This window comes from Tamandua tetradactyla, chromosome 7 (assembly GCF_023851605.1).
Source record: "Tamandua tetradactyla isolate mTamTet1 chromosome 7, mTamTet1.pri, whole genome shotgun sequence".
NCBI lineage: Eukaryota > Metazoa > Chordata > Mammalia > Pilosa > Myrmecophagidae > Tamandua > Tamandua tetradactyla.
Genome location: NC_135333.1, coordinates 117,411,108 through 117,419,435, shown reverse-complemented (window position 1 = coordinate 117,419,435; position 8,328 = coordinate 117,411,108). Strand labels below are relative to the sequence as shown.

General features: G+C 38.5%; 1 pseudogene; it reads right to left on the bottom strand.

Moving 5' to 3' along the window:
• Positions 1-279: 279 nt before the first annotated feature.
• Positions 280-1,213, bottom strand: LOC143690015 (olfactory receptor 6C74-like; annotated as a pseudogene).
• Between the last annotated feature and the right edge of the window lie 7,115 nt (positions 1,214-8,328).

Genomic DNA, 8,328 nt, shown 5'->3' with positions numbered 1-8,328 from the left:
AGGGAATAATTGAGATGAAGAGTAACCTTTGGAGATGAGGCAGACCACAGTGAAAATTTTAAATTAGTTAAGTAATTTTTTTTGGGGGGGAGGTGCATGGTCTGGGAATCGAACCTGGGTCTTCTGCATGGAAGGCCAGTATTCTACCACTGAACCACCCGTGCACCCCAAGACAGGTAATATTTCCATGAATACAGATGTTGAACTATCTGTGACACACTCCACCCTTCTTGTTTTGTTTTAATCATAGCTTTTGTCATTGTTTTTATGCTATTCACTTCATTGAAAAACCTTGATCCTTTTGGTCACATGTTTTAAAGCATCTTTTACTTGTTTGTTTCTCAGTGTATAAAAGAAGGGATTCAACATAGGGGCCACAGAAGTACTGAGAAGAGCTATCCCTTTATTTAAAGATACCCTTTCCTTCGCAGAGGGTTTCACATACATGAAGATGCAACTGCCATAAGAAATAGAGACAGCAACCATATGAGAAGAACATGTAGAAAAGGCCTTCTTCCTCTGTTGAGAAGAAGGCATTTTCAGAATAGTCTGAATGATGTTTGCATAGGAGAGAACCACCAACACCAGTGTAACCAGGAAGTGTCAAAGTGGCTGAGAAAAGCATCATTAATTCTATTAAATCTATGTCTGTACAAGAAAGTTGCAGTATGGGAGAAACGTCACAGAAGAAATGATCAATGGTGTTAGCTGCACAGAAATCAAGCTGGAGACCCACAAGGAGTGGTGGGAAAATTATTAGGAAGCCAGCCAACCATGAAACAAAGACCAGCAAATTGCAGACTCTGCTGTTCATGATGGTTGTGAAATGCAGGGGTTTGCAGATGGCCACGTAGCGGTCATAGGACATGGCAGCCAAAAGAAAAAATTCCGTTGCTCCCAGAAGAATAGTAAAAAACAACTGTGCTATGCAACTGTTGGAAGAAATGGTCTTATCACCTGTTGCCATACTAACAAGAAATTTTGGAACACAGACTGTTGTGAATGTGATTTCTAAAAATGAGAAATTTCGGAGAAAGAAATACATGGGCGTCTTGAGGTGCGAATCGAGTAGGGTGAGGGCAATGATGGTTAGGTTTCCAGCGACACTCAACATATAAGTGAAAAAAAGAAGAAGGAAAATGACCACCTGTAACTGTGGATCATCGGTCAGTCCAAGAAGAATAAAGCTTGTCACTGTTGTGTGATTTCTCATAGCTGATTTCTACTAAACAGAGAAAAAATTTTAAAATGATATAACTATATTTCTATGTTTCCCAGATGCACTTTGCTACACACACCCAATTTCCCCTAAGATTCTGTTAGTCAGAAGTTTGCATATTTAAAAATTTGACCTCACAGTTTTTGCTCAAAATTCACTAACCAAATACAATGTTAAGAATTTGGTTTTATTTCCCATAAAGCCAAGCATGTCAAAGGGATGTTACATTGATAAAGTCAAAGTTAAACCCAAAACAAGAAACAAATAAAGAACTCTCATGCTATTTGAATTTTTATGTTCTGTATTTGCAATTAGTTTCCTATCAATTTACATTAAATTATTTTCAAACATCTGGTGACTCTTCTACTTTGTTAAATTAATCCATTTACTGTGTTCATTGCTCCTTGTTATAGGCTGTTATTCTGTAAATCACGTGCCAGTTGAGGTTTCTCCACCTTTTGAAATATACATAATGCTGACTTAAATATCTCTAGCTACTTAGAGTGAGAATTCGGTACCCTAACCAAACTTCTGAATGTTTTTCAAAATTCACATTCTCATAACCATGTTTAGTACAGCTTCCCCCTTTTCTTCTGAGGACATGAACTTATTTTCCTTTCAGTCACCCTGATTTTTCTTTTTCCTCTAACATATATTAAATTTGACATAAATTTAAATTAGACAAAAGTCTATATGCTGGCCAATTAAATAGAATCATGCTTCAAGACATTAAATTCCTCAGACTTTTGGAAGTCACATGTTTGCGACCAAATTCTCAAGCTATGCATTCAATCTGCAGAAAAGTGAGAGTTTTAAATTGAAAGTTACAGTCTTTTTTTCTTTTTCTTTCATTTCTTTGTTGTTGTTGTTTAAAGCCTATTTTAATGGTTAAAACACATAGGAAAATGTCAATCAGAGAAAGTGTGATGTGTTAAACAAAGTCCCAGATAATAAATTCAGAGGTAGATTCACATGTTGATACTGTCTAGCTTAAAATTAGATTTTAAAAAATCTTAAAATAATGATTATAAGTTACTAAACAACTTTATTTTGCATCTTAATCCCACTAATAATGTGCTTGCTAGGTGATAGTAAACTAGGCATACATTTCCAACCACTATTATAGTTACAGGGGTCACTATGGTTACTTTGGAAATGTAAAGAAATGAGATTCCTTTAGGATATGAGAATTAAATTTTGCATGGAAAATTTTAAATTTATTGAATTAAGTATGATTGCATGATAATCATGGAGGAAATAGCCCCTAATTCAAAACAAACCCACCTTTTGGTATCCTTCTCCACAGTGTTTGCAATGACCATGTATACTAGAGGCATATAAAATCATAAATTCCATGAGGAAGGAACAAATTTATTTAATAAAATGTATTTCTGAAATCCATTAGATACTGTGAGGGATAACTGTACAAAGCTTGATTCCCACAAAATGAAAGGTTCAAAGTTTTCTTAGAACATATTTGATTCCTACAATATAAGTTTCAAAACTTGGGTCTGAATTCACTGAGGAAGGGATTCCACCTGAACTGGACCCTACCCCTCTTCTGGGGAAGGCACAGCCTCCAGTGAATTAATTCCTGACCAGCCTCTCTGTTCCTGAGACAAACTTAATTCCACCCTTGCCTGGGGCAGTTGGAGCCTGAGAAACCTTGCAGTTCTATCTAATGAGCAGTTAAGCAGTAGGAACAAAGCAAAAAAAAAATCCTTTTCAGAGCAGGTTAAGAAACCCCATTCCACAGATTTCTTAATCAAAAGCTTAAGTTGGTACATTTCTCAGTGTATGTATCTCCAGGTTCTATGTGCACACTCCACCTTTTTTTAGGGTCCAGGCTTTTTAAAGTATTTTGTGCTGTCCAACTCAAAAAGCCTGTTTTTTTTTTTTTTTTTTTTTTTTGCCCATCAGCCCTTTCCCCTCTGTCTGGGGCAAAAACTCTTAGTACCTTTATCTCTTATTCAAGGTTTATCTGATTTGGGGGCCTATTTTCAGTAGTTAGAATTTGTTAACTAATTTCACAATTGGAGCATCATTGAGCTCAGCCTCTGCTGCTCATAAAGATCTTTCCTTTCCCCTCCAGGAACCAGCCTGTAGGGGAGGGATGACAGCCTCCATGGCTTGGGAAATTTACAGCTCTTGGTGGGATCACAGCTGGTCCAGTTTGTCCAGACTGGTGTATGCTATTCCACACTTCACTCAGCCACCATCTTGGAACCTGTTCCCTCTCTATATATTTTAATAATGATCTGACTACTATAGTTCCCATTGCAAAGGTATTATTGGAAAAATAATATTAACAAACAGTTTATTCTATAGCATTTTTTTACAATTTGTAATCTCCAGGCCCACTAAAATATAATTCTGAACCACAGCTTCTTTTTCTCTCTGTGCCTTGCCTTCCCCATAACTGCTTTAGGTAGTTGGCCCTTAGAGCAGGGATAGGTTGCACAAATAGAAAGATATCGGGCTTATTCAGTTTAAATTTGAAAGTGTTAGGTTAAGGCTGTGGAATTTTGAGAGTTCCTATGTCCTTCTTTTAACTATTTCTAATTATTAGATTTATTTTACTAAAAGCTGTGATCAGTGCTATTGGAAAAGGTCTTTGCTTTTTCCAGAGGCAGTCCTTTGGCAGGTTTCTGCTGCCTTAAGAAAATCCAAGGGGTGATTTCTTTCTAATGTCCAGCTTTGTTTACAATAGTTACAAAATTAAGGTTTTTAAATCTTGCTGCTCACAGAGTTTTTCCTCTTTTTACTCTTTTACTTCAGAAGTATCAATTTATATATTTATATTAGACAACTAATTACTTCTAAGCAGTTCAAATAGGTCTCTTAAAGAATTTTCTTACTAATTTGCTATTACCACCTGGAGATATGAGATTATACATTAAAAATGCAAACAGACACAAATGGAAAATTAGTTACACAAAAAACAAAAACACAGAAATACTTTTGAGATGGACAAATTAACAATTGAATATATTACCTGATACCATTTCTACCTTTTTGCAGAACAATTCTAGCTGCAATATCTTTAACTTTAACTTAAATGGTACTATCTTCATTTTCAATTATATTGAGGCCAGATTATGTTACAAAAAAACTTTTTTATAGACTTATAAGCAAAATCTTTTCAATTTTCAATGCAGCCCAAATATTCCCTTTTGCAAAGAATTTCCATAATTAGTAACCAGTTATGAACATTTGACCATTACAAATGCAGGTACATACTAATCCACACATTTAAAAAGACACAACACTTAGTATATTTAAATAACACACCAATTAATAACTAGACTGAACACACTGACTAGCAAACAGGCATTAAATACTTAACACACCAACTAACAATTAAACAAACATTAACCATTACTATACTCAAATAGCACACCAGCTAGCCTTTAAACAGATTTGCTTAATTCATTAAATGCCAATTACTTGTTGGAATATTCATTTTTAGGAGTATCATCAATAGACAAATTTAGGTCAGACCTCAAACCCTGTACAGAACATACACTAAACACATTACTTAACAATTAAACACTTAGCACACTAATTAACAGTTAAACAACACCTAAGTAACACACCAGCTAATGTTAAACAGGCCTACTTAATTTTATTAAACACCAGTTGATTGTTGGATTAGCTCAGGGTTTCTGCATAGTGTGGTACCTAAAATCAGGAGGTGTAGAAGTCTGAGCAAAAGGAATTGTTCTGGAAGCTTGACCCTGGCCTATTGAATCAAGGGGACTTAAATAGCCTATTTACTCTCCAATCCACTTTTATACTGATGACTTACCCAGGCAGCTGTCCAGACATGGAGTGAGAACAGTTTCTCTCCTTGAAACTTTCCTAAGGTACCAAAAGTCTCCTCAATGCCAGCAGAACAGAGAAACCCTGGTTGCAAGCCTTCAGACTAAATTCAGTCCAGCAGCCACAGAAGGCTCAGTTAACAGGCTTATCTGCTCTGCTGGGTCTCCAGAGATACAGGTGTCCATCCCATCTGAGTTACCAAATTGTTACCAGGCAAAGGCTATGGATTCTTTTGCCCAACGCACTCAACAACCAATTCCTGAGACACCATGATTTCAAAGAGAGAAAGAGTTTATTACTAGTTGTGTAGTAGGAAAGTAGATGGCCTAGAGGCCCAAAAGCTGTCTCCCTGTGTTAGCGGGTTCAAGGTTTTTAAGAATTTTAGCAAGAAGGGATGAGGTCTTTCTGAATAGCAAATTCACAGCTATGAAATGATGAAGAAACAGTTCATCATTATCATTTCAAGGGAACTAAAGTTAAAAGGAGGGGAGGCAGGCTATCACTTCAGCACTAAAGGTTTAAGCCATAAAAAGGGAGATAATTTATCTTTCTATAGCATAATCTAGCTGATATGATTTACAAATGTCTAAGGCTGAAGCCAGTTAATGACTGACTTCAAAGTTTTCATTAGCATTAGGCCCTTTGCCCTACAAGATATGACCAGATAAAAGGCATAACAGCTCAAAGGCACAAGAGAAGGGTATTTACAATCATTTCAGATATAAGGGCAGCAAAATTATTGTTTAGGGATTTCAGGTATTCCCCTCTGTCTACTCCAATATCCCAGAACACAAAAAGGAATATGCTTCAATAATCAAAATCATTCCTTACATCCTAATTTCTCAGTTACATAACCTTTGAAAGAAATATACCACTGAATTATTAAGATGTTAAGTGCTATCAGTGAACTTGCATAGAAAATTGAGTGATTAATTCTGCCTTGATAAAGTAGATAACAGTCTTAAAAATATAATACTTAATTGGGTAATTAATGTGTTCAGGACACACATATAAATTTATAAAACAAGGCATTAGGAAACAGAAGAAGGCAGTAAGGAAACTATAGGTGTTGGTGGTAGCATGAAGTTATAAAACAATTCTATTCACACACAGAGACTTCCACTCACTGTGCTTTGTTTGAAAAAAAAAATTGTACTTTACTAAGCCACTCAGGAATGGCTAGAGATTAGGCTTAAGATAAATGTTTAATAGGCATCCAGTTCCCCTATGGGAGTAATGAAAATTAAGCTATTTTTTATTTAAATTATTTCTATTAGAATATTGACAATTGATTCCTGAATCCCCAGGTAGTTTACTATGACTATGATTTTTTTAAAATTTATTTATTAATGAAAAAATTTAACAAATTAAATAAAACATGACATATATAATCGTAAATGGCTATGATTTTTTTTATTAACGAAAGAAAGAAAAAAAGAAAAAAAAAGAAATTAGCACAACATTTAGAAATCATACCATTCTACATATGCACTCAGTAATTCTTAACATCATCACATAGATGCATGATCATCATTTCTTAGTATATTTGCTTCAGTTTAGAGGAACTAGCAACACAACAGAAAAAGATATATGCGGTTTGGCCCAACCGCTAAACTATTGGGGACCCTCTACTCCTCAGCTTCTCACTGCTTGCTAGATGACACTGCCACACGCAGAAAAGGGGCTCAAGCCAGGGGTCTGGGTCCAAGGGGCGCGCGCAGGAGACCTCGCTGCGGGTCTAAAGGACTGGAGGCCGAGCCAATTAAGGCATAAAGCGAGGTAGCTTTATTGTTGGTAGATGCTTATGCCAGGGCCGCCAGTAGCTAAAGACCACGAGGCTCGACGAGCCCTGGATTATATACAGTTTGAGGAGAGGCGGAGTTAGGGCGTGGCCTCCAGGGAAGGGTAGCCAATCACACAGGGAGGACGGATGAGTGACTGTGACCATAGAGATGCTGTTCCTGAGTGTACCCGTAGCAGAGGATGTTGGGTAGGTGGAGGACTAAGGAGAAGACTAATAGGGTTAGAGAGACAAGACTGCATCATCACTAGTCACCGGTGAGGCTTGTAATTCAGAGGCCTAGAAGAACCAGACGTGCCAAAATGGCGAGGGAGGGAGAGAAAGAGACTAAGCTACCAGGCCAAGAATAAAATTATGCCACAATTCCTCTCTTTTTCTTTTTTAAAGAACACACTTGTGTGACAAGTGGCAGGCATGAACCTTTGCTGGGAGGGGCAGTGATAAGATTCCCCTTGTGTGCAAGGCTCAGGGTTTCAGGGGAAGGGTATGTGCTGAGCCGACCCTTATGCAAATCTCATGTGCCCCAGAAGAGCCAGAGGAGGTCTGTAAGAGTGACCCTCTTCTGCGATCCTTGTGTCGCACCCAGCGGTGCCCATCTGGTGGACCCAGATGCACGTACTCTGGCAACATGCAGCCCCTGTGGGGGAGTGTGAGGAATGTGGGCAGGCGATGACTGTTATAGCCTAGGGGAAGCAGGAGAGACCGGTCCTCATCTGTCCCCAGCCCGAGGGTGATCAGTCCTCAGGCGAGGCTAGGCCTGCGAGTCAAACCCGGGCTTGTCTGCGTTCCTCCATAGAACAGTCCGGGCGAGTAGGCTGAGCATAACAGCAGCCAAAACTGGGCCTCAGCTGGAGACCGGCGACAGAGAATGAGCAGCCTAGAAATGAGAAATGTTGAGGAGCAATAATGAGAATTTTATAGGAAAGGTAGTGCTATAAGTTGCGAGGGCGAGCAATGCTAGCTAACTATACCTGCGCTTGCTGCCGGTTGTCTGCATAAGAGAAAGGGTTTAGAGTTGCTAGAGCAAGAAGTTTTTAGGTATGTGGTGAAGATTTAGTCTCGCAAGGTGAGACGGGGCATAGAGCCGGGATAGGAGTAACACAGATGTTAGTGAAGGGGTACCGTCCATTGCAAACAGAGGAGGCAAGTTTACAAGGAGCTTTTACATTTAGAGCAATTAAGTCTCTTTGCTGTTGTACATTGAACACAGCACTATGCATCAGATGGTTGATATTTTCTTGCGTCTCCAAAGCTTGAGATGTCGTTTGGGTCACGTTGAGGAGAGTCTCCGCAGTGACAGAGGCTTGAGTGAAGGTCACGGCGGCAACAGTACCAGCTGCCGGCGGCGATGGGCTACATGTTGCGCTGGGCAAGTTGTTACTGGATTCCTAGAAACAAGACTTAAAAGGAGAACTTATTTTATGCAATTACGGGGGGCTCAAACGAGCTCCCTTTTTAGCGCCTGCATGTCGGGATTAAATTGTAG